Consider the following 27,737-nt stretch of genomic DNA (forward strand, 5'->3'; position numbering starts at 1 on the left):
TCGGGAGTTTTTCGTGTTGCTCTACAGTTTTCTCATAGACACTTTTCATCCAATTAAGATACTTGTGAAGTTGAATACAAATTATTACAAATTATGTAATTAAGCTGAATGCAAAAAATAACCGGAGTAACTCCTAGCAACGGCAAACAACATTACTTTGGTTCTGTCAAGCTAGGTGGCATCTGCCTAATGTCATAGTTTGACTCAAGTTACGTGGGACACCACATATAAGCAGAATGTTTAGGAAGAAAACAAGTGCTTTCTGCACTGCGGAAGCAAGTGGTTATGGGCTTAAATAAACAGGAATGCAAGACTACGTACCGTAGTCAATGAGCATCTTGACATCGACGTCCATGCTGGCGGACAAGTGCCCGAGGTAGAGGAAGGCCATGTAGGTGCTGATAGCCTTGGAGGCGGTGTCAGCCACGAGTACAAACATCACGTCTCTGTGACAAGTGGGTTCACGCCGCAAGTTAGCATGCTGCATTATGTTGTCCAGCACGACGACCGTTCTGCGTACTGCAGTAACACATACGTTTATAGTTTACAACGCCACAGTGATGCCTATAGAGCCTAAGTAACTTCCACTCCTGCGCATCATTGTGTCATATGAAGGAAGATCGACGCTTCCAGTGCAACTCGTGGTTGCTTTACCATACAAAAATCACTCGCCATTCCAACGCTGTTAAGGTGGATTACCAGCGAAAGAGTTTAGCACAAGGCATACAGGTGACACAGATTTTATATCAATGGTATGTGCAAATTTTATTTCTCTTGAGTGGTGACGGCGGTCATCCAGAAGAAAGACACACGCACACACACTTATTTGGATCGGCGGTCTTGATCTGCGGCATACATTCGTGTGGGAGACTACTGCCACCTCGGGGAGCCGGCAGAAAGTAGACACGCGTGACGGGGCGGTCACGCCGGGAGAGCGGAAGGAAACTAGGCAAGCAAGCGTTTGGAACAACGACAAATAGAAGGCGATGCGAGCGTATACACATGGCCGACGCAGGTCCACAGCGTGAAATCTTTGAGAAAACCTTAATATATACCTGAGAGTCTACTGATCTTCAAAACGGTGCCTATTGATAACTAATCTACTGAAACTGCATATCCGAGTGATGAGATGTATACGTTTTTGTATAGAATAAAGCGATTTTGCATCAAATTCGGGAGCTGAGTCTTTGTGTACACAGGTTTTTTGACGGACACGAAAAATCCACGGAACCCTAGCCATAGACAGCATCGCTGTAAAGATATTGTTACGGAGCAACCAAGAGTGCGTGTACAGGTAGAATCGGTCTCACTAGACATCTTGTCTATGCATAGTTGCCTCTCTTGTATATATCGTAAATCAGCCTCTATATGCGACTTCTGCAACGTAACAAATTGGTGAGATGTGCTGGGTACCCACGAGAAAATACAACGGAGCTCCGCAGCGGTCGTCACCTCGGACAGGACAGCATAATGGACAAAACCGGACCCGAAATGGTGGTGCCCGCATCAACGCCTACAACCCCTATGGCTGTCCTGGCTCAGCTGCGGCATCCAAGAACATTCTGCAGCACCGGCCACCTTGACGGGGAAGACTGGATCGCCACATATGAGCGTGTGAGTGCCCATAACAAATGCGATCCCGATATTGTGTAGGCTAAGATGGTCTTCTACCAACAAGGCACGGCAAAGGTGTGGTATGGCAACCACGAGGAAGAGCTTAGTGACCGGGACACTTGCAAAGACAAGCTGAGGGACTTGTTGAGCCGTCCCGCCAGTTGGAAGAGCGCCGCTAGGAAAAAAAAGTTGTCGCAGTTTCACCTGAAAGGTGAAGCATCAATTGCGATAGCAAAATTGTAGAGAGCTATACGGAGTAATGATGTTAGCTTTATCAGCTGTATAAACTTGGACATGCAGCAGCACCGGCAACGCGCAGAACTGTTGTCGACGCCGTCGGCGTTTTGCCCGCGTTCGCTCAAAATGCGTGCGGCGTTGGTGACTGTTGCCGGAGCCTCTGATATAAATAGGCACTTGGTGCCGCAGCTAAACGTCGCCTCCCTTCCCTCCCCCTTCCCCCCCTCCCCCACGGCCTCTCGCGCATCGGAAGAAGGCGCGTTTGCTCTACATATATGGTGATTGTAAAGGAGGAAAGAGACGCCTACTTCTGCAGCCCTTAAGGAAGCACGGCGCAGAACGCGCGTTTGTTCTCCGCCGTGCGTTCACTCACCGTGAAAGAGCGCGTCCCTCGCGCCCTTTCACTCGCACATACAGCGTTCGGCGGCGCGCGGCCACGATTTCATCTCCATTGACGTCATACGGAACCTCACGGCGACGGCGACGCCGACGGCAGAAATCTGCTTTTGAGTGTCCATATAATTGCTATCGCAATAATAACTAGCAACCCGCGTCCAAACGACCACAGAATCAATCGTCTCTTACATCCAGGAAGTGCTGGCTCTGTGCCGTAATGCCGACAGCGATATGCCTGAGCCAGACAAGGTTGGGCATGTACTGAAGGGGATCGCTGACGATGCTTTCAACCTGCTTATGTGGAAAAAGTGTGAAACATTACAGGACATCACGAAAGACTGTGAACGCTTTGAGCAGGCCAAGAGCCTCAGCATTGCAACGCCGTTCTTACGTCTGCCGAACACAGCTGCGACATCCTCTTGTGACGACAGGCTAGAAATGCAGCGACCATCATCATCCGATGACCTGACAAGGATGTTGCGGCGGGAACTTGAAGCCATGCTCCTGCAGCCCTTTTTCTCCGACCCAGTGAGCCGAACAACTTGCCTACAGCCCATTTGTGCGAAAAATAGCCCGCGAAGAACTCTCTAATCTTGGAGTTCATTCTGCATGTGCCGTTGCCTCTTCACAGCTGTCTCATTCTCCTTGTCCATCCACGGTCAGCGGTCTGCGGCACGCTACCGAAATCCAGCCGAGTGGCGAACCACAGACGATCGGCCAATCTGTTTTGCCTGCCGGCGTATCCGTCACGTTGCTAGCCATTGTAATAACCGCACTCTCTCCTCCCCTGAACGGCCGCCATTCACCAGTTATCGCCCCGAACAGAGGCAGCGTCGTTACCAGCGTCCATTTGAGCCGCAACAGCCAAACAATGACGCTCGTACCCCTTGGAACAGTCCCTCGTCGTCATTACGAAGTCACCAATCCCGTTCGCTACCAGCTCTTCGACCATCGTCCCTATCGCCGCAGGCTCTTGGCGCACCGTCCCCGATGCAGCCCCGACGCCCGTCTCCGGAAAACTAAGCGATGCAGCTTGCGCAGCTGACGCTGCATTGACGACTCGACCGCAAAACCCTCTGATCACTCTGCCGACCAAACTGAACTTGATGGACGTTGTAATCGTAGGTGTCAGTGTCTCAGCACTCATTGGCAATGGCGCGCGCATATTCTCACAACCACTGTATAACGCACCCTCCGCATCTATCATCAAATTCAGCCCTCTTTGACTGCGCGTCTAGTGTCATTCAGCTTGAACGGTCCCACGGCAACTATAATCAACCAAAAACACAACCACAGTTACGCTCTTCCGAAGATATCCGCCTGTACCCTCAAGCCACAACGTACAATGGTGAGCACTGTTAGGGTAACACCTCTGTAACATTCCGTTTAATCAAAAATCATTATTCTGGACGCCACTTCTACCTCTTCTCTTCTCTTGATCTCCCCTGTGCGCTTCTTCCTTCTCTTTCACGAGCGTTACACGGGCCTCTCCTCTGTCGTCAACCCTCCTGGGTTGATATGGTACCACGTTGTTCACAGATGATGTTTCAATAACACCTTGTGGTCCACTGTAGCACAGAGTCTTTAAAATTCCTTGCTGATGGGCGGTCTTCACAACCTTGTAGGGTCCTGTAAAAGGAGTCTTTGATCCTTGCAGACCCCTCCGAACAAGCACGTAATCTCCCACTTGTATGTCCGGAGATTGGACTGAATGTCGGCGGTCGTAATTTCTTTTCATTGCGGTCTTGTATAGAGCACGTTGATCTTCAGACTTCTTTCGTTCTTGCAGCACCAAAAGATTCGTGATCCCCAACAGGTTGTCTGCGGTAAGCCATTCCGATTTACCATGGTACGCGAAGTACGGTGTACACCCCAAGCCAGCCGTGTGTGAGTGGTTGTGGTGGTTCACAGCAGCTTCAAGGGCACATTTCCAACCGCCTGGAAATCCCGGGTAGAGCGCGATGAACTGTTTAACGTCCCGTATCGCTCTCTCGGCGAGTCCATTTGCTTCTGGATGGTATGGTGCAGCGAAACGAAGCTCTATGTTCCTCTCGTCAGCCCAACGTTTCAAGCGATCACTTCTAAAAGCTGGACCATTGTCAGTGATGATTACTTCGGTGTGTTTGAACATATCTCGATTAAGCAGTGAGATAACGCTCTTGGAATCTTCTTTTCCGGGCTTGCATGCCACCATGCGTGTGCACTCATCAATGGCCAGTAGAAAAGCTTGCGTTGTTCGTACTCCCTCCCCCTTCTTTGTGAGCTCCGCGAAGTCAAGGTGTATAGTCTCGAATGGCTTTCCTGAATGTTTTTGGATAACCATTGCGCTTCCACGGGGCCTGAACTTCGCTTTGCAGAGCTGGCATTGATGGCACGTCTTCACATATTCCGAAATATCTTGTTTCATCGTCTTCCAGTAAAATCTTTGTTTAATCTTCCAGTAGGTCCTCCAAAAACCGTCATGGCCACCGGATTCCGGAGAATCATGATACAGGCCTAATACTTTTCCTACACTCGTTGCAGGCACGTGTAGCCTACCATTTTTGAGAGTCATCTCTTCCGTGCCTTCCCACAACATAAGGGTGACATACTTGTCGTCATCTTGGTTCCTAATTAGCAGTCTTGACAAGGCGTCTGCATCTGGTAATTTTTCTCCTGGCCTGTGAGCGACATCAAAGGAAAACTGTTGTATTTCGCTCACCCATGTTGCCAATCTTCCTTTGGTTGTGAGATATTAAGAATGTATGTCAGTGCTTGGTTGTCGGTGAATAGGCTGAGGTGTTTGCCTTCCAGGTACGTCCTGAAATAACGAAAGGCCATTACGACTGACAATGCTTCTTTTTCCGTCGTTGGGTAGTTAACTTCTGCCTTGGTGAATGTGTATGAATAATAGCCGATCACATTGAGCTGTCGCTTCGGATGCTCACTCTCATCCCTCTGGTATAGTACAGCGCCAGTACCATAATGGGAAGCGTCGGTGTTTAGCTCGAACGGCTTCGAGAAATCCGGTATTGTCAGCACGAGGTCCGATATAATTTTTTCAAGCTGCTGATATTTCTTATCGCTATCATTAGTCCACACAAATGGCGCATCTTTTTGAGTCAGCAACGTTAGGCATTTGGTCTTTAGGGCGTAGTCTTTTATAAAAGCCCTAAAATGTCCAGCGAGACCCAGGAACACTCGAAGAGAGTGCAAATCGTACGGTTTTATCAGCTGGGAGATGCGCTTGACGGACTCTTCTTTCGTGCTTTTTGTTGGTCCGTCAAATATTCTCCCTAGGAAGACAACGGTGTTCTTAAAGAATTCGCTCTTCTTCAAGTTAATTGAAGCCCAGCTTTGCTAAGTGCTTCTAGTACCCGGGATAGATGCGAGCAGTGGTCATCACGAGTCTTCGAATAAATGATGATGTCATCCACATACACGTTGCAGAAAATTCCGGTGAATTGGCTAAGCACGCTGTTCATGATCTTCTGAAACCATGCACCAGAATTTTTCCAACCGAAAGGCAGTCGGTTGTATTCAAAAATGTTGAAAGGAGTAACAAATGCCGTGAATGGTTTGTAGTCTTCTTGCAGCGGAATCTGCCAATATCCTTTACAAAGGTCGATGCGGGAAAACCATGTACATCCGCCTGTCTCGTCAATAATATCGTCGATCCTTGGCGTCGGGTATGGGAATAAATCAGTCTGACGGTTTACAAGTCTGTAATCAGTGCACATCCTGAAAGTGCCATCATCCTTGGGCACAATTGTAATCGGAGATGCGAAGGTAGATGTTGATGGTCGAATAATTTCAGTATCTGGCAAGCCTTGCAACTCTTCTTTTAGCCATTTCTTTTTTGCATAGGACATCCCATAGGGCTTTATTTTAACAGGTGTCGTGTCGCTGAGCTTGAATGGAACTTCAGTTACTTTTGCTGCAGGAGGGTAAACTCCGATGCATATCAGCTCCGGTAGCTGTGTCTGTACATCCGAACCTTCTCTGACCAATTTGAGACGTGTTTCAGAGTCTGCACACACATTGAGCTGGGATGTCTCAACCGGAATGTCAACAACGACTTCATCGCGCCATGAGATGTTTATCTTTAATTTCTTCATGTCAGGGCGTGCCAGTATAAAATTAAATGCGGCGTCATGAAGAAGCAGTGCTTCTACAGTTGTTTTGCTTGTTTTAAACTCCACACACATGCGTGCCCACTTGTCTAGCACTCGAGAACTACCATCGTAACTGTGTACTTTGACAACCTTTCCACTGAATATTTGATCTTGTGGAATCAGTAGCGAATTAACTATACTAACTGATGCTCCAGTGTCAATTAATACTTCAATCATGTTTCCATTGACGCTCATCTGTGCGTACAGTAGGCCTGCCGCAGACTTCGCCAAGTAGACGCTTTCTTTCGGTGTCTCCAAAGAGAAGGAAAAATCCGGGCTTACCAGTTCTTTTACTCGTTTCGGGTATGGAGTCCTCTCTTTGGCTGAGTCAATTTCAGCACAATTCACTTCAGTGCCTTGGTCATAGGACGCTTGGTCTTCCGGGGATCCGATGGTAGAGCTTCGACTACTGATGTTGCTCTCTTGGTCGTTGGGGACGTCTTTCAGTGTCTGTAGGAGTTCATCCGATGTGGCAGGTTGTCTCATCATGATTAGACGCTGATAATCCTTTGTCATGCCCAGAATAACCAGTGTCACGATTGATGATTCCTGCAGCTCGGGGTCGGCGCGTTGCAGAAGCAAACGTTTCTCGTAAAAGTAGTCGATAACCGATCCTTCTCGCTGCTTGTATGCAATGGCCTTTCCCCAGCATTCTATTGGGTTCAAAGCGAAGTCTCGCAGAAAGCTAGCTCGCCATTCAACCCATGGTACATCTGTGTTGATGGGTACGCGCAATTCGAACCACTTCTTCGCATTTCCTAAAAGGAAATGGCGCATATTATAGATGCGGTCACAGTACGTGGTCCAATTGTTCTGCGAACATGCATATTCATAAAAGTGAAGCCATGTTGACGGGCTTAACGATGTACCATCAAAAGGTTCTGGCTTGATAAGTGCTTTCACCGCTTGCTTTGTTGATAGTAGTGTTGATGACAATAAGGTCAGAAGCTCCCGCTGTCGCTGTGCTTGCTGTTCCTGATTTTTCAAAAGGTGTTGTATCAGATGGTCGGCAGCTTGAGTTTCGCTTTTAACTACCGTTGGTCTACTCGAACTGTCAATCGAGCGTTGGAAGTCAGTCACGCGCATATGCACTCTGACTGAGCCAATGGATTCGAGATTCTCAAACGATGAATTGGCTCTATCGGCTAAGAAGGCCAAGAAGTCCAGCGTGCTGACCTTTTCAGGTAATTCGACGGCATTGTCTCCATCTTCCTGGTAGTTCCTCACCAGTAGACGACCATCTTCATGTCGGGCCATGGTGAATGACACCCACATGGTTCAAAACTGCGACTGCGCCAAAATGTAACATTCCGTTTAATCAAACATCATTATTCTGGACGCCACTTCTACCTCTTCTCTTCTCTTGATCTCCCCTGTGCGCTTCTTCCTTCTCTTTCACGAGCGTTACAACCTCATTAGTTTTTAAGTTGGTATAACTTGGTATAACACAAGTGTTCGAGTTGAAGTGCAAACGGCAGGCATAACGAAATCCTGACTGGGATCTTACCACTGTCGTTGAAAAGAAAAGCGTACAAACATTGCATTCTACCGGCGCTAACATATGGGGCAGAAACTTGGAGGTTTACAAAGAAGCTCGAGAACAAGTTAAGGACCGCACAAAGTGCGATGGAACGAAAAATGTTAGGCCTAAAGTTAAGAGACAGGAAGAGAGCGATATAGATCAGAGAGCAAACGGGGATAGCCGATATTTTAGCTGACATTAAGAGGAAAAAATGGAGCTGGGTAGGCTGTAATGCGTGGGATGGATGACCGGTGGACCACTGCAGTTACAGAAGGGATACCAAGAGAAGGGAAGTGTAGTCGTGGACGGCAGAAAACTAGGTGGAGTGATGAAGTAATGAAATTTGCAGCGCAAGTTGATATCAGCTAGCGCAAGACAGGGGTAATTGGAGATCGCAGGGAGAGGTCTTCGTCTTGCAGCAAACATAAATGCAGGGTGTTTTTTTTCGTTGCACCAAATTTTTAAAATTGGATAAATGTAAATCTTGGTCACGTTATGTTTGCCACTCGAGTGTATGGATTGGCGGCCTCTAGACACAGAGCAATTTCCGCACTTACGTTCGTAATTAGCGAAGTTACGCTAATTAACTTTCTAACTATCAACAATTGGTGGCTACAGCAAACGAGTACTTTGAGGCCCGTCCTCGACACTACCTAGCCCAACGATCAAATTTTGAATAGCGGAGTTCATGTGGGAGCTACGCGAACAATTAGTTCTCCTTGGCAGGCTGCTTGAAATTGAAACTGGCCGCAAAAAGAGCGTCTGTGTCGTCGATGTCGCCGCCCCCCTTGCCCGCCCCCCTTGCCACGTCCCATCTCCGACGTCACCGCCGGTCCGGCCCAACGAGAAACTTGCCTTATCTCCTTGCTGTCTGCGGCGTTGGCCTAACGCTTCAATGCCGGCGGACCACCAAATTTACTTCGTCATTCCGTCGGGCGCCACGTTGCGCTGTAGCGCCAACCCCGCTCCCTGGGCTTTTAGGTACTACAGGCACGGCGTCATATCAGTCTGTAGCGTCGACTGCGAACGCCGCAGATAGCAAGGAGATAACGCAAGCTGCTCGCGGGCCGAACCGCGGCGCTTACCTCGGAGACGTGACGAAAGGTAGGGAGGGGGCAGCGACATCGAAGACACAGACGCTCTTTTTGCAGCCAGTTTCGGTTTAAGGAGCCTGCCAAGGGGAAATAATTAGTCGCGTAGCTCCCACATGAACTTCGCTATTCAAAATTTGATCGCTGCGATAGGTAGTGTCGAGGACGGGCCCCAAAGTGCTCATTTGCTGTAGTCACCTATTGTTGATCATTAGGAAGTTAATTAGCGTAACTTCGCTAATTACGCACGTAAGTGCGGAAATTGCTATGTATCTAGAGGCCGCCAATCGGTGCACTCGAATGGTAAAGATAACGTGACCAAGATTTCAATTTTTCTAATTTTAAAAATTTGGTGCAGCTAAAAAAAGAACACCCTGTATAGGCTGATGATGATGATGGTATAACTTCAACATACTTTCTACTTCAAGGAGGAAATGTGCCGAATACGATGCCTAATGATGATGCCGATGAAAGAAATAGTTTTCTATATTGTTTGCTAAACATCAACTGCTATAGGCTCATGAATACTAATGAGGTTTTCACCCTAACAGTGCGCACCACTGTCCGTCACTCTAATGGCGTTCCCATCTGTACTTGACGGCATGCATCTATGTGCTATGTCCCACCGCTGACATACCACTAGAAAGGAATTTGGCCATTATCCAAACCGTGTTCACTGTTACAGGCAATCAGACTTTGCTTCCTCTCCTTAAATTTACCTGCTAAGCTCAAACTGTTCCCAGAGGCATGTCCTTGGGCGACATTTCGCCTGTGAACGATTGCGAGATGTCGGCTTTTGACGCCCAAATTTCGTCGCCCTATACAGGAACCTACGATTCACCGACTCTCGCAGACGAATTTAGCAAGATGATTGCACGTGACCTTCCTGCACAAGCTGCTGACCTCCGCCGTCTCTTGGAAACTTACCGCGACTATTTTTACCTTGACGGCCGCTCTTTAGCCCAGACATCGGTGGTCACCCATCGTATTTACACCGGAGAAGCCAATCCGGTACGCCGGAGGCCGTACCGGAGGCCGTACCGCGTTTCACACGCTGAACAAGCGATCCAACGAGAAACCGATATGATGTTGACTAAAGATGTTATCGAACCATCTTGCACTCCGTGGGCGTCTCCTGTTGTCCTTGTCAAGAAGAAGGACGGCAGTTGGCGCTTTCGTGTCGATTACCGACACCTCAACAAAATCACGCGCAAGGACGTCTACTACTTGCCGCGTATTGATGACACTTTCGACTGCTTGCACGGAGCCAAGTGTTTTCATCCACAGACCTTCGATAAGGCTATTGGCAAATCTTGGTAGATGACATGGACCCTGAGAAAACTGCTTTCGTAACACCTGACGGCCTCTGCCAATTCAAGGTTATGCCGTTCGGCCTTTCTAATGCCCTTACTCCATCCCCCTGTGCAGAGTAGCCAACCGGACACTTAACCTGGTTAACCTCTCTGCCTTTCACCTCTTATTTTCCTTCCTTCCAGCAACCTTCGAAAAAATGATGGACTCCTTACTTCGCCGCTATAAATTGTCCGCATGTTTGTGTTATCTAGACAATGTGACAGTCTTTTCCCCAACTTTCGCGAGCCATTTCACGCGTCTGTCGGTCATTGTTACTGTTTTCCGACGCGCCGGCCTGCACTTGAACTCATCCAAGTGCGACTTTGTACGTAGTCAAATTACCGTTCTTGACCATCTCGTCAGTGCCGCTGGCGGTCAACCTGACCCTAAGAAGATTCGCGCTGTCCAGAAATTTCCTGCTCCGTCTTTCACCGCAGATGTAAGAAGCTTTGTAGGACTATGATAGTATTTCCGTCGTTTCGCGAAGAATTTCGCCGAAACCACCCGCCCACAAACCGACTTACTTAGGAAGGACGTTACTTTCACATGGGGACTTGCTCTAACCACAACTTTCTCCGCTCTCATAAGCTTGATAACGGCTCCCCCAATGCTGGCTCATTATGATTAGGGCTCCGTGTTTTCGGTGTTTATTTTTCTTGAAAATCGGCGGGTGTTTATCCGAGTTCATATTTCTGGCAGAAATTCGGCGTTTATAGGAGTTTATTTCCCGTAAATCCCCAATTCTCCAAAATTCGGCGTTTCGCATTATTCTCAAAACCAGAAAATATTAGATCAATTTATATCTGAATACTAGAATATCAAAACACACGAAGCGCATCTTATTTTTCCTAGAACGTTTGAATGGACAAAAACGTGTATACGCACAAGCGAAATACTTGAATACAGAACACCTTTAATTTTGCGTATAACAACCTTAGCTTAAAGCTTATTGTAAAACACGCAAGCATACTTTGCGAAATTGCTGTCAGTGATCGAAGCGCGCTCCTTTCTATTGAAGACTCTCAGCTTTGAAAACGCCCTTTCAACGTTATCGCTAGAAACAGGAAGTGCCACAAGACGCAGCGCGCATTTGAGAAAGCACTGGCCACTCGACATTGTGAAGTCTCCAAAACTACGGGGGTTCAACAATGTTACGTATTTCATAGCACTGATAGTTCGCAAAATCATTCAGGAGCTGGCTCAAGTCGTCCGTTTCAAGAAGCACTAATTGAAAAATAGGCGCATAGGTTTCGAACGCCCAGGGAAGCTAATGCTTCACATTTGGGTTCACAATTTCTCTTGAGGGGGGCAGCGGCGGCTGCGGGCGGCGAAGCCCGGGGCCCGTATGTTCGATGTTGTCTAGGCGCCCTAGCCCCGCTGTCGCCTGGCGCACCTTAGTGTCGCCAGGGGACCGTATATCAAGATTCCGTCGCGCGCTTCTGGTGCGCCTACATTCGTTGACCTGTTGACGTCTCTCGCTTCGTGCGCGACAATGCCGTTAATAAATGTGCGATGGGTGTGGTCTCCGAGATACTGTCGACGGGCGGTAAACTTTGAATCGGTCAAACCAGGAGTTGTATAAATGAGCGCTTAGAACTTGTCCTTTCGATAAAGAACGGAACCAGATCATATTGTCCCTTTAAATCAGAGTTTATCGGATAAATCCGAATTGTCAAAAATTTTACCGGCGAATGTTTATCGGATTTTTTCGGATAAAACCGAAAACACGCAGCTCTAAATATGATCCATCTGCCGCCACTGAACTTCACACGGATGCCAGTGTCCACGGAATTGGGACTGTACTCGTTCAATGGCAGCGTAACGCAGAGCGCGCGATTGCATACGCGAGTCACCTCCTGTCACCCGCCGAGAGGAATTTTTCAATTACTGAGCGCGAGTGTCTGGCGTTAGTTTAGGCAGTAGCCAAATTCCGCCTCTATTTGTTTGGTCGCACATTTCCCACGCCTTGTGCTGGCTCTCATTCCTCAAAGACACCACTGGGCGATTGGGAAAATGGGTGCTACGGCTCCAAGAGTATTTATTTGCTGTTTCATACAAGTCAGGCCACTTACAAAAAAATGCCATCTGCCCCGGCCGTCATCCTGTCGACCACACTGAAAATTATGACATGACAGCGACGCTTGCGTCCTAGCCATCTCTGATCTGCATGACATTCGCACTGAACAACGGCGTCATGACTGCTTACGTGTTGTCATCGATCGTCTCCATTCTGGACATTCGTAGCCCACGCTGCACATGTTCGTACTCCGCGACGACGTTCTCTACCGTCGCAGCTTCCGCCCTGAAGAACCAGAATTTTTACGCGTTGTCCCGCGCCATCTCCAAACATCTGTGCTTGAGCAGTTGCATGACGCACCTATACTGCAGACCACCTCAGCGTTTCTCGTACTTACGACGTCTTTGCCCGGGCTCACACGGCACGCCAGATTGCCGGCTCCCGACTCACTGAGTCTCAGGCCGCACAGGAGATCCGGTACGACAGCCGACATCGGGACGTTCGATTTCCTTCTGGCTCCGTTGTCCTTCTATGGACACCATGTCGCCGCGTCGGCTTGTCTGAAAAGCTGCTGCCGCGCTACACAGGGCCCTACACGATATTGCGTCAGCTTGGCGATGTGAACTACCAGATCACTGCGCTGGACTCGTGTGTCCCCACTGACGTCGTGCAAGTGTCCCGACTGAAACCTTAGTTTGCCGCGAGTTCACCTCCCTTATAGTTTGCGCCGAGACAGCACCTTTCCAGGTGGGTGTTATGCTACGCCGCAACTGAGAGTGGCGTCAGTCAGAAGAAGACGATTTGATGTGTAGAGGTGGAATCGGTCTCGCCAGCCATCTTGTTTATGTATCGTTGCCTCTCTTGTATATATTGCAAATACACCTGTATAAGTGACTTCCGCAACGTAACAATATCAGCTTCGTAGCTTCGCGGTTATAGTTTTTGAGTCTGTGGGCTGCCAGCCTCGGTGAGGCGATTTCAGAAGACTTGTGCGCTTGGAAGACCTAGACACATGAGGCGTTTTAGGTCTGGCAGCAAGCATGCCACGCCTCGAGCCTGACTTATCGCTTGTAAACGGCGTTGTATTGAAATCATACAGGTGGTTAACGTCGCTCTTAGTGTGTTAGTGTAGCTTACTCGTGGTAGTTGTTCTTCAAAGAGTTGAACCTTTGAACGCTCAAGTAGATGGTTCCCGTGACGCCCACGCTTTCCAGGCACGTGTACAGGGCCTGGGACCACATCTGCGCATTGAAATTTCCAGGCAACAATGTTGGCCGTGAGGAAAACACACCGCAAGATCAGAAAAACAGTGTGGAAATTACGGCGTTAGCTGCCTCACTCGGTCAACAGTTAACCTTCTAATATTCAAACAATCGTATAAAAAATAATGCCAACATTCTACGTGTAGCTATACGCTATACATAAAAAAATAAAAAAACAAACAAAAAACGACATTTTCCCCGAAAGGAAGGCGTGCAAGCTTAAGAATAAGCTTGCTAGTTAGGGTGGTCGGATCCACTGCGTGACCGCGCTGTTGCACTAACACCACCTCTACTAACCACAAGGGTGTCAGCTCAGTGATGGAACATCCAAATTTATCATTTTCCTAAGGTCATTCGAAGAAGGTTAAAGCGCATCTTGCTGCTGTCGTTTTTATCGGCTTTGCATTATCCAATGAGCTTTGGTGGAGGGAGACTATGTGCATGATTACAGCAGTGAGTAGAACGCTATACAAATATTCTTATCAGAAGCTATTTGCGAGGTGGAAGTGTTCCAAAATAGAAGATGTTTACCAGTTTTGGTAAAGTGCGCATGCAAAATTCTTTCCAACGTTAACACTGTACACGTTGGGGTGTGACTGCCACTGGGAAGGCGAAAATGCGTCGAAAATTTGCATTTATTACTTCTATGGACTTACATCTGGAAGGCGTTGAAAATAATTGGGAGGACGCTTAAACTTCGACTTTAGGAGTGCAAAGCGATAGAATTCAAAGATCCATGACTGCTTCTCACGCTTCCCATATGCTTATGTAACCGCAATGTTTACCGGGAAACGCTAGCTGCGAATGCTATGCACGAAGGCGAGCTTTCTGGTAATAACGCGGCTTCTTGCGTGGGCCGATCCCGAAGGTTGTGCACAGCCGCCCCAAAAAAGTACATGATTTTCAGGTTGTTGTTATTGTTTCGCAAGTTTAATATTTCAGTCTGAGGATATTTAGCATAAAATGCATGTACTTTCAGTGTTTTGTTTCATGACATTTGTTTGTGGGCTTTCATTCTTAAAATTCCGAGGAATAACTTTGTCATGAATGTAAGACAAGGTATAATCAACGTTCGTGATAGAAATATATAGCAATATAACCTGCATATACCATATATAGCAAGGCGTGGCAAATACCGATAGCTAAATGTACACGGAAATTTGCGCTCAAGAAAACTCCGCCGACACCGACACCGAATTTTCTGCGACCCGGGGCCCTTAACGCTGTCGAGTTAATAGGGCGATGCAGAAGTCAAGATCACTATTTTGCATAGCAGACACACAGTCCACAAAAAACGCACGTGGAAGAAGCGATTAAGCTCTTTTGTTTCTTAATGATATACTGGGAGCGTTCGCATAATTAATGATTACAGTATCTTGGTTTTATCTCTGGAAATTTTTTGAGGATGTATTTTATTGGATATACTCCGCGTCTTTAAACTTGTTCTATACAACTTACCGTGCTTCAGCACGTACTAATTTGACTGATCTGCAACGAAGCTCGCCGTATTGGCGGGAAGCAAGAACATTGATACCAGGGATTACAATAACCTCAGTTGGAAGTGAGCGTTCTGCTTGCGTGTTTCCCAAGAACATCTAGCAATCATTTTCGATTACTATAAGGCCACTTGGACCTAATCAAGTGTTAAATCACACAATCAATCAATTCATCAGTCAATAAATCAATCCCTATAGTTCACAAAAAACATTGAATTATTCTTATGGTCGAATTTGCAAAGTTATTTAGTCCGTTGTCGTAGTTTTTTGGGTTTGCCTCCGTTCAAACATTGTTGATAAAGAAAAGATAATTTTTCTATTTCAACAGCCATGAACACTTCTGTATTGTCAGATTTATCGCCGTATCATTAACTGGATTATACTTTTAGATCGGTAATTAATTCCGGAAGTGATAACAGCAAGCGAAAGCCTAATCTGTTGACACTCTTAAGACAATGATTTTGGTACCAATCTTTATTGCGATAGGAATTATATGGACACTCCAGATGCATTTCCGCCGTCGGCGTTGCCGTGAGGTTCTGTATAATGTCCAAGTTATATAACATCGGGGCCGAGCGCCGTATGCTGCTTGTGCGAGTGAAAGCGTGCGAGAGGGAGCCGAGGATGGTGGATCTATCTCGCACGCGCATGGGAGGAAGGCGGGGAGGAAGCGCGCTGTCTTCTATCGCACGGAAGGCACCGAGGGCGCGAGACTGGGGCGACTGCGTATGGCGCGACCGCGTGTACCCTATCTTGAAAGCGATAAGCGATGGGGACAGGTTGGCTGAGTGCTGATAGCTTCGTGTGTACTGATGGCTTCGTGTGTGCTGTACTTAGATTTAGGTGCACGCTAAAGAACCCCAGGTGGTCCAAATTTCCGGAGTCCCCTACTACGGCGTGCCTCATAATCATATCGTGGTTCTGTCACGTAAAACCCCATAATTTAATTTTTTTCGCGTGTACTGTGATCTCGCCGTTTAGTTCGTGTTGGAGATTCGCTCGCTGCTGTTGTGGTGCTTCCTCACGCCAGTGTTTTGACAGCGAGGATCCGCGATCATCGAGTGAGATGTGTTCATGTTTGGTTGTGTGCGCGTGACACCATGCTTGTTCATTTTGTTAGTGAATGGAAGTGAATGTTTACAAGTCTATACGGCCGCTAAAACTACTTTTCCTTACTTGGTATACCTAATATTTGCTATCGCAATCGATGCTTCGCCTTTCTGGCGAGCGACTGCTTTTCTCGGTGTTTTTTTAGATATCCACGTCACCATTACCGATGCCTAAGTACAATATATAAAGCGTATGAGGTATGCAGAGACACACATAGTGTTACAAAAATTTTCGCACAATCGATGGCTTTCGGCATATTCCCTAGAAAGCATGTTGCGTTTGATTTGGGCGAGCATTAATTTAGCTATTTTGTGCCGCTTTCATAGGTCACTTTTGAAAGGGGTACCCGCTTGTCGCATCCGAACTTATCCGCCACCCTATGGACAGATTTATCATCGCACTAAAAAAACCGGCATTTTGATATCCATAGAGCTGGGTACAGCGACACAGTGACACGATTGTTTCGTGGAGCTTTTTAGTATGTCGGGGATGATTTTGAAGTTATGAACAGGTACTGTGGCTAGTTCAATGTTTTTCACTCCCTTAGAAGATACCAGAAACATTTTTAATGCTTATTTGACCCCTTCTATCATTTTGGCTTAGGAAGGCCTGATTGTCGAAGAGGAATGGGGCAGCAAAAGGTTACAGTTCCATATTATTTTAGGTTACTTTTGTTGATGCAATGAAAAGTCAGGAGACACTGCGTGATGGCATTCGCACGTTTGTGTGCCTGAGTAGCAATTGTGCCGAGAATCCTAGACTGGTAGATTTTCATCTGCGTTTGAAAAGCCTTGTGCATGAAGCAATAAAGGTCGCTTTTGGCGGCGTCATAGTTATTCTAAGGGAATTTTTTGCGCTTTGCTCATTCATACGCATGACGTTGTAAAAACCCCGAACGAATGGCCTCTGCCATACTTCTGCCTACGCGTTCTATATGTTCATTGTCACCTTTATCAAGCCGTCAAAATAACCTTGTGTCGACGAGCTACCACGTAGACCGGCAATGTTTCGGGCTCTCGCGGCAGAGGAAAAACCGACACTTCATCTCTTAGCGTAATATATCTCAGAACGCAAGTACGTGCTGGTGGTGGTGTTGAAAAACTTTATTTTTGTCAAATAGAGAGAGTTTGGGGGCAACAGAGTGCCCCGCTACATGGTCGGCGCCCTAGTCCGGGACACCGCATGACGCGGCCCTGTCTCGCGCCCGTTTCACTAGAGCCCGTTGGGACTCCAGCGAGGAGCAGTTGAGGAGGGCAGTCACCCGTGCCTCTCGGAAAGGGGTAGGGGAAGCGGGGAGGTGGGTGCGTGACAGCCGCTCGTGCCTCGTCTAGACGCGAGCGTCTACGTAATTCTCATGCGACGCCGATGCTGCTGCCGGTAAAGAGGGCTCCCCCCTAGAGAGAAGGAGGAAAGTTCGACGAACAATGAAAAGTCCACGTGACGCGGCGTGCGGCGTTGAGGGGCGGCGTTGATGGATGCAGCAGGATTGCGTCGCACATTGGTGGGGCCGATGGCACGGGTGCTTCAATGTAGGCGAGTTTGAGACATTCCAGACAATTTTGTCTGATCGGCCGTTCACATTCACGACAAAAGTCGTCGGGCGACGCTCGAGAACACAATAAGGCCCGGAGTAGTGTGGTTGCAAAGGCTTTCGCACAGCACAGTTACGCACGAAAACGTGGGTAGCAGAGGTGAGTGCAGAAGAAACGTACAGACACCTTGCTTCTAGCGAACGTGTAGGCACGGAGTGTATCCGGCTGAAGACGGCTTGCAGTTCAACAACGTAGTCGGCAGGTGATGACTTAGGTGTTTTGATGGTGGCGACAAAGAAATGACATGAAAGGCGTAGGTGAGTGCCGTAGACTAGCTCAGCACAGTAGCAACCTAGGTCGCTCTTTAGTGCGGCTCTGATGCCAAGTAAGACGAGAGGAAAATGTAGAACCGACTTCTCCGGCGATACATGCGCCATAAGGGAGACCTTAAGGTGCCTGTGAAAACGTTCAACAAGTCCATTGAACTGCCGGTGGTAAGCACTAGTGCGAAACGTGTCGTTCCTAGTAGTTTGAGTAGCTCGTTGAAGAGTCATGAATCAAAATGCCTACCGCGATCGATGACTATTCTGGATGGGCAGCCGAACCTTGCAATCCATGTAGGCACGAAAGCTGCTGCAACAGTGGGCGCTGAGATGTCAGATATAGGTGTAGCTTCTGACCACCGTGTATAGGGATCGATACATGTCAGTAGGTAGCAGTAACCTTTTGAAGGTGCGAGAGGGCCGACTAAGTCCAGGTGTTCGGTGGCAAAACGAGCATACGGTGGAAGAAAAGACTTGGCAGGCGGAATGTGGTGCTGCTGGATCTTGGAGTGTTGACGCGTCAATCAGCAGTGAACCCAATCGCGAAGTTCCGCGTTTAGCCGAGGCCAAACCAAACGACTGGAAAGAAGCTTCTGTGTCGCGCGTATGCCATGACGCGACAGGTTGTGCACGGTTTCGAATAGACGCCTGCGAAGAGATGCCGGAATGTATGGTCTATGTGTGTCGGTAGAAGTGTCGCAGACGACGGACGTACCATCTGTAGTCAAAACGACGTCCTCCAATTTCAGGGACGGTGACGAATTCCGGAGTGTACGAAGTTCGGTGTCGTCACGCTGTTGACTGGCGAGTATGTCGACATCGATGATGAAAGGCTCCGACGTCAACGTGGAAACGGCATTCACGAGACTGAGAACGTCGGCTAGAACGTTGTCGGCGCCCTTGACTGTGGCGGAACGTTGTTGTAAACTCGGAGATGTAGCAAAGGTGTCTACTCTCGTAGGGCGAGTAACATGACACCGAATGGTTCATTGCGTGCACAAGGAGCTTGTGGTCTGTCAAGACAGTAAATGCGCGGCCTTCTATGACATGGCGAAAATGTCTGATAGCCAGGTAAACGGCGAGTAATTCACGGCCGAACACGCTATAGCGGGACTGCGCAGACTTCAGTTTCTTGAAAAAAAAGACGAGTGGGTACCATGCATTGTCAATAAATTGCTGCAGAACGGCACCAACAGCGGTGTTTGAAGCGTCGGTCATGATCGCAGTGGGCTGCGTCTGGTTTTGGGTGTCTAAGCAGCGTGGCGTCGGCGAGGGCAGACTTGACTCTTGTGAAAGCGTCGGTGGTCTCTTCAGTCCACTGAAACACTTGTTTACGTTTGTTCACCTAACAGGTGGTGGTGGTCAAAACTTATATTTTGCCTTAAAATTGCTGCGAAGAGACTCCGGTTGGTCGGAGGTTCTTGGCTTGCGGTGGGGGGCCCTCAGTCCAGGACTCCGCTTGCGGCTGCCGCTCTGCGGGCCCGGTCAATCAGACTTAGCTGATCGTCCAGGCTCTCGCTGGCCAGCAGCTCTTCCCATCGCTCCGCTGTGGGGTGTTGTATGGGGGGTATGGCAGTGATAGCCTGACATGCCCACGTGATATGATATTGCTACACGCGTGTGGTATTTGGTTGTTTGAACGATGCGCGCGGGCGCCATCGCTCGAGAAAAGAGGAAGAAGGAGCTGGGCTCGCGCTGTGAGTCTAACCGGTCAGCGCTGCAACCGCTGTTGTAAATACAACCTGTAAATAGTTGGTAGTCTTACTGACTGGTTGTTCGCGTAACATTCTGGTGGAGGTGGAAGGTTCCCTGTCCTCGCCACGGAGCTCCGAAGCGGCCGCACCATCGTCTTCTCAGCCATGGCTTACGATGGAAACACCTCGTCGCCACCTACACCTGCGGCGCCAACCAGAGCGTACGTTACGGTTCCTAATCTCCGCGATCCTGGGACATTCTCCGCCCAAAATTGCGTTGACGTCGACGACTGGCTCAGTCGTCGAAGCCACCACTCGGACGCTACCATCATGCTTGCCAATGGGCTATTTTATTTGGACGGGACACCGCGTGTCTGGTTTCGCACCCATGAGGTTGAGATATCCAGCTGGGACACTTTCAAAGAGAGACTTCGCGACCTATTTGGCAATCCGTCAGGTCGCCAACAGGCTGCGCGGCAAGAGCTTGCTTCCCGTGTCCAGTCGTCGACAGAATCGTAGAAGTGCTCACGCTTTGCCGGAAAGTCGACGAGCACATGACCGAGGTTGACAGGTGGGCCATATCCTAAAAGGCATCGCCGACAATGCCTTCAATTTGCTCGTCTATAACGACGTTTCTACTGTAGTGGGGAAAAGAGTCCGCAGCCATTGAGAAAGGATGACGAAGCCCAGCTGCCCGGAGAGCGCGAGACAGTGACCGATGCTCTTGGAACAAAGACGTTGTTCCGTATAGCCCCTGCTTGTAAATAAACCCCCTTACAGTTTGGTGGAAAGGTGCTGGGTATCTCCTAGTCTCCCAACCTACAACTACGTAGCCGTACTCTGCCTCCAGCGCCAGCGATGGCTGAAGAAACCACCACCCAAGGTCCTTCTCAGACTCAACCCAACGTCTGTCCCGGCGTGCTGCCTCAGCGTCACCCGCCGATATTCAGCGGGACTGACCACCAAGACGTCGAGGACTGGTTGGCAACTTACCAGAGGGTGAGCGTAGTCAACAAATGGGACGATGCGACTAGGCTGACCAATGTCATATTTTACTTGACTGGCGTCGCCAGTCTCTGGTTCCGCAATCACGAAGCGGAGATTCGTAACTGGGCCTCGTTCAAGACCACTTTTTGAGAAATCTTCGGCCGTCCCGCAGTACGCAAGCTCCGCGCAGAACAGCGACTTCGTGAACGCGCTCAACAACCCGGTGAGAACTTCACCAGTTATATTGAAGACGTCGTCGACTTGCGTAAGCGTCGATGCACGAGTCGATGCACGAGTCAGATAAGATCAAGCAAATCCTGAAAGGAATAGCCGATGACGCGTTTCAAATGTTATTGGCCAAAGACCCCCAAACCGTCGCAGATGTTGTCAGCTTGTGCCAGAGTTTCGACGAATTGCGCAAGCAACGCGCCCAAACTCGACGGCCTCTGGAACAGAACGACTCGATCGCGGCCTTGACTCTGGGTGACCAGAATGCACTAATGATTCAGATAAAGCAGTTCGTGCGTGAGGAGGTCGCCAGACAACTCTCTATTTTATCGAGCACGCCCGAACCAGCACAGGCACAACATCTGGCCCCAGTCCTACGCCAAGCTATCCAGGAAGAGGTCACTGACGCTTTGCCTTTCGTTCGTCCGCTACCTCCGGAACCTGCGCCCTTGTCGTATGCGCAAGTCGTCGCTGCCGGGCCGCCTCGTCAACCGACCTATTCTTCCGCGTCGGCACCCGTTCGGCCCCCACCAGTTCCGTTCAGCCGACCAGTCCCCACAAATCCATGGCGCACTGCGGACAATCGCCTTATCTGTTATTCTTGCGGCTATGCAGGACATGTGGCGCGCTTCTGTCGCCGTCGCCCTCCTGTTCCATTAGATGTCATGCGACCGTCTGATTACGATCCTGGGCGCTTTGAAGGCAGAGCGCGGCTACAACAATCCTCTTCGCCCGAGCGCATGCCCTCAGCTACCCGCCGATCTCCATCCCCCCGACGTCGCTCTCTGTCACCTATGCGCCGTCGACCCTGCCCTTCTGACACTGAAAACTAAACGTCGCAGTTCCCGAGGCACGAACTGCGTCGTCGTCGAAAAATTCAAGTCCTCAAATTTCTCCAGCGAACCTCATTGACGTTATTGTGGATGGTTTTCGTACCCTTGCGCTTGTAGACACTGGTGCTGCCGTTTCAGTGATTGATGTAAAACTTTGCCGCTTGCTTCGGAAGGTTACGACGACGTCAACGGGATTATCCCTCCGTACCGCGGCCGCACACCATATTCAGCCGTTAGCCGCCTGCACAGCCCGCGTCATAATTGAAGATGTTGTTTATCCCACGGAGTTTCTTGTGCTACCAGCCTGTTCGCATGATGTCATCCTTGGTTGGGATTTTCTTTCTCGCCATTATGCTGTTATTGACTGTGCTCGTGCCGAGGTGGCGTTCTCTGCGTTGTGTTCTGCGTCGTCTGCACCTACAATGGAAAAGTTGTTTGTCGCTGAGGATACGAACATACCACCCAGTAGTGCAGTCCTTGTCCCCGTGTCCTGTGCCGCTGTTCGTGAGTCTGCAGTTCTGAATATGACATTGGTCAGCCTAGTCGCATCGTCCCATTTGTTGACTGCGCTCACCCTCTGGTAAGTTGCCAACCAGTCCTCGACGTCTTGGTCGTCAGTCCCGCTGAATATCGGCGGGTGACGCTGAGGCAGCACGCCGGGACAGACGTTGGGTTGAGTCTGAGAAGGACCTTGGGTGGTGGTTTCTTCAGCCATCGCTGGCGCTGGAGGCAGAGTACGGCTACGTAGTTGTAGGTTGGGAGACTAGGAGATACCCAGCACCTTTTCACCAAACTGTAAGGGGGTTTATTTACAAGCGGGGGCTATACGGAACAACGGCCTTGGTCCAAGAGCGTCGGTCACTGTCTCGCGCTCTCCGGGAGGCTGGGCTTCGTCATCCTTTCTCAATGGCTGCGGACTCTCTTCCCCACTACACTACTGTCGAAGCCATCGTCAAAGAATGCCGCCGCTTCGAGGTAGCCAAAAGCCGCCGCGCCGTCCCACAGTTTTCCCGGCTCCCAAACACCCCTGCCACGTCCTCTTGCTTCGCTCTTCCTGCAACACGACCATTTCAAGGGAACCTCACGCGTATCGTTCGCCGCGAGATTGAAGCGGCGAGTGCGGCCCCCCTTCATCCTCGACCCCTCGACGGTACCTTTGACCCAGCGGCCCCTACTATTTCCGTTATACAAGCGGTTGTGCGGCAAGAAATTGCAAACCTTGGCATCCCTACCACCTGCTCTGTCTCCCGACCTGATTCGGCACCCATTCCTATGTCCTCAACCTTTAATGGCCAGTATTTCGCTCCCAGACCACGCAATCCTGCTGAATGGCGAACACCTGACGACAAATCGATCTGCTTCCGCTGCCACCGAGTTGGTCACGTATCCAGCCACTGCCGCACCACCTGGATGCCGCCGTACTGGAGCTCATTCCCTGCTCCTCGCCCATACGCCGACGCTCGCCGTTACTCACCTCGCCGTCCGTACCCTACTTCTGATGACCCTGGCAGCCGCTCCTCCAGGCGATCGCCTTCGCCTCAACGCTGTCGCTCCCCGTCACCCCAACCTCGCCGCTTTTCCTCGCCAAACCGTCGGACGGAAAACTAGGCTATGCAGCTCTTGGAGGTAGCGCTGCACCCCGTTCGTCCTGTCAAAATCCTCCGTTGACGCTCCTCACGAACACGAACCTCATTTAAGTAGACGTAGATGGTGTCCCGCTGACGGCATTGAATGATACTTGAGCCCAAGTGTCCATAATGAGCGCTACCCTATGTCGTCGCCTCAAAAAAGTTATTACGCCTGCCGTCACTCGAGCCGCACGCGTCGCCAATGGCGCCACTGTTGCCGTCTGTGGTATGTGCACTGCTCGCGTAGGAATTGCTGGCGCCAAGTTCCCGTCCTGTTCTCCGCGCTGACCAGTTGCCCTCATGATCTAATCTTCGGGCTCGACTTTCTGACGACGCATTCTGCCCTCATCGACTGTTCCACTGGTACGCTGTGCCTCGAGCTTCCTCTTCTTTTCGACGTTCGCCCCGCACAACCGAACACCCTATGCACTACAGCGTTTGTTCGGTTACCTCCAGAAGCCCTAACCTTCGTCGAATTGGCCTCAACGGCAACCGTGCCTGATGGCTACTATGTCGTCGCCCCTATTCGTGATGTCCTCCTGGCGCGCGACATCTCTGTACCACACTCCGTCGTTACGGATGTGTCGTTACGGACGGACGCCGCTAATCGGATGTGTCTCCTCGTTGTCAATTTTGGCTTGACGAAGCAAGTGGTACCTGAAGGCATAGCGGTGGCCACGCTCCGGTCAGTGACAGACGATCACGTCACTGCTTTTGCAGCCGACGCGTCTCCAGATCCTCCTGATTACCCGCAGGATGCCTTGAACCTCAGCGGCCCATTACGTCCCATGGTCACTCCGGACCTCGCCCCTGGCCAAGCAGCCGCTCTATATTGCCTTTTGCTTTCTTACCGCGACATATTTGACACTGACCATCACCCACTTGGTCAGACGTCCCTTGTTAAGCATCGAATAAACACAGGTGATGCTGTTCCCATTCATCGCCAACCGTATCGCGTGTCCACGGCAGAGCGGCAAGTTATTCAGCAGGAAGTCAACAAGATGCTCGCCAAAGGGATTGTTGAGCCCTCGTCGAGCCCTTGGGCGTCGCCGGTCGTGCTCGTCAGAAAGAAAGATGGCACGTGGCGTTTCTGCGTTGATTACCGCCAGCTAAACCGAATCACAAAAAGGAGGTTTACCCGTTACCACGAATTGACGACGCTCTTGATTGTCTTCACGGTGCCAAATACTTTTAGTCTGGTTATTGGCAGATTTCCGTCGATGAGCGAGACCAAGAAAAGACCGCTTTCGTCACTCCAGATGGCCTCTACCAATTTAAGGTTATGCCGTTTGGTTTATGCAATGTCCCTAGCCACGTTCGAACGGATGATGGACTCTCTGCTTCAAGGTTTCAAATGGTCAACTTGCCTTTGTTACCTCGACGTCCTTGTGTTTTCTCCTACGTTTGAGACGTACCTTGAGCGCGTCGTAGCTATCCTGGACGTCTTCCGCAAGTCTGGCCTCCAATTAAACTCATCGAAGTGCCACTTCGGGCGCCGACAGATTACAGTGCTCGGCCACCTCGTCGATGCTTCCGGAGTACAACCCGACCCGGAGAAGGTTCGAGCAGTAACATCTTTTCCTGTACCTCAGTCTGTCAAAGACGTCCGGAGTTTTGTGGGGCTCTGCTCTTATTTCAGACGGTTTGTGAAAGATTTCGCAGCAATCGCTCGACCACTCACTGAACCTCTGAAGAAAGACGTGCCTTTTACGTTGGGTTCCCCTCAGGCTGCCGCATTTTCACGCTTTATCACGATTCTGACCAATCCACCGATCTTGGCCCACTTTGACCCATCCGCACCTACAGAGGTCTGAACCGATACCAGTGGTTATGGGATCGGCGCAGTCTTAGCGCAAAGGCAACACGGACACGACCGCGTTATAGGCTACGCTAGCCGGCTCCTGACAACTGCAGAGCGCAACTATTCGATCACCGAGCGCGAATGTCTTGCTCTCGTCTGGGCTGTTTCAAAGTTCCGGCCATATTTATAGGGCAAGCCCTTCTCAGTAATCACAGACCATCATGCGCTGTGTTGGCTTTCGTCGCTCAAGCATCCTACTGGCCGGCTCGGTCGTTAGGCTCTCCGACTACAATATCCCTACACAGTGACGTACAAGTCGGGACGCCAACACCAGGACGCAGATTGCCTCTCTCGCTACCCAGTCGAAGACCCGACCTCTACGTCTGAGCCTGACAGCGACGCCTGCGTTCTCTCTGTTTTTCCACTGGTCCATGTCGCCGACGAGCAGCGCCGTGACCCGTCCTTGCGTATCATCATTGACCGCCTGGAATCGTCACTTGCCGACAGCTCCCTTCGCTTATTCACACATCAAGATGGCGTACTCTACCGCCACAACGTTCACCCCGACGGCCCAGCATTACTCCTTGTGATCCCTAAACACCTTCGCTCGGCTGTTCTCCACGAACTTCACGACCTCCCCACTGCCGGTCACCTCGGTGTGTCACGTACCTACGACCGGCTCCGCCGACGCTTCTTTTGGCCAGGGCTTGCTCGCTCCGTTCGAAGATACGTAGCTGCGTGTGAGAAATGCCAACGACGCAAGACACCGTCGACGCTCCCTGCTGGGTACCTTCAACCAATTGACATTCCCGCGGAACCATTCTTTCGGGTTGGTTTAGATTTACTTGGTCCTTTTCCTCTTTCTACCTCTGGGAACAGGTGGGTCGCTGTGGCCAGAGATTACGCCACGCGCTACGCCATCACCCGAGCGCTCCCTACAAGCTGCGCCACAGATGTTGCCGATTTTCTTCTACGCGACGTGATTTTATTACATGGAGCTCCGCGACAACTTCTCACAGACCGTGGCCGGACATTCCTGTCAAAAGTTATCGCGGACATCCTGCAGTCCTGTGCCACGAGGCACAAGCTATCCACGTCATATCATCCGCAAACAAATGGCCTTACGGAGCGTCTTAATCGCACTCTCACAGACATGCTCGCGAAGTATGTCTCTTCCGACCACACTGACTGGGACCTCGCTCTACCGTTTGTCGCCTTTGTGTATAATACCTCGCGCCACGACAGAGCCGGTTATTCGCCATTTTTCCTTCTGTTCGGCCGAGAACCAGCGCTGCCCCTCGACACAACCCTCCCTTTTCACGCAGCACCCACCAGTGAATATGCACTTGATGCCGTCGCCCGCGCTGCCCACGCAAGGGAAATTGCCCGTGACCGCCTTCTGCACTCCCAAGAGAGTCCAAGGCGTTTGTACGACCAGCGACACCGAGACGTGCACTTCCCGCCTGGTTCTTTGGTGCTTCTATGGTCTCCGTCGCGTCAGGTCAGCCTGTCAGAAAAACTGCTGTCTCGTTACACAGGCCCCTACCGAGTGCTTCGTGCCGTGACTCCCGTCACCTACGAAATCGCCCCTGACGCTCCAACTGCTTCCCAGTCCAGTGATATCGTGCACGTTACACGACTGAAGCAGTATCACCCTCCCAGTGATGATATTTAGACGCTCCGGGACGTCGCTTCTGCCGCCGGGGGATTATGCTACACGCGTGTGGTATTTGGTTGTTTGAACGATGCGCGCGGGCGCCATCGCTCGAGAAAAGAGGAAGAGAGCTGGGCTCGCGCTGCGAGTCTAACCGGTCAGCGCTGCAACCGCTGCTGTAAATACAACCTGTTAATAGTTGGTAGTCTTACTGACTGGTCCTTCGCGTAACAATATAAGGTTGCTTTATCTGAGCACCATGGGCAGCGAGAAGGGTATGCCGTAGGATTTATTTTACTGAGGATATGCAAATTGGGATACGTGCCGGTTTGGATTTGTTTCCAACTGACTGATTCCTCTTTATTTAGTGTTCGGTTGTTCACCAGCTTAGCGTCTAGCAGAGTCATACGTCGTGCGAAATCGGGAATGAATCGGTGGTAGAAATTGACAAATCCGACAAATTGGCGACGCTTGGTGAGTGTGGTCGGTCGGGGAAGGTCTTCGATGACGCGAATCTTGGACGGCAGTGGTCGAATGCCGTTAGCGTCGACGATATGACCTAGGAACTCGAGTTCTGGTTGACAGAATTTGCTCTTGGCGACGTTCATGACAATTCCTTTACTGGCAAGGCGTGAAAACAACAACCGCAAGTGGTGAAGATGTTCTTCTGCAGAAGAGATTGTGACGAGAAGGTCTGCAATGTATGCAAAAGCGAAAAGGCACACCTTGGGTGACGGTATCGATAGAACGCTGAAACGATTGGCCCGCGTTCCGTAAACCGAAAGGCATGCGGAGAATTTCAAAA

General features: G+C 50.1%; 1 pseudogene; it reads right to left on the bottom strand.

Moving 5' to 3' along the window:
* Positions 1-13,517: 13,517 nt before the first annotated feature.
* LOC119443706 (sodium-dependent acetylcholine transporter-like) overlaps positions 13,518-27,737 on the bottom strand; it is a 42,745-nt pseudogene continuing 28,525 nt past the window's right edge.

This window comes from Dermacentor silvarum, chromosome 3 (genome assembly GCF_013339745.2).
Source record: "Dermacentor silvarum isolate Dsil-2018 chromosome 3, BIME_Dsil_1.4, whole genome shotgun sequence".
In the NCBI taxonomy this organism is placed as follows: Eukaryota; Metazoa; Arthropoda; class Arachnida; order Ixodida; family Ixodidae; genus Dermacentor; species Dermacentor silvarum.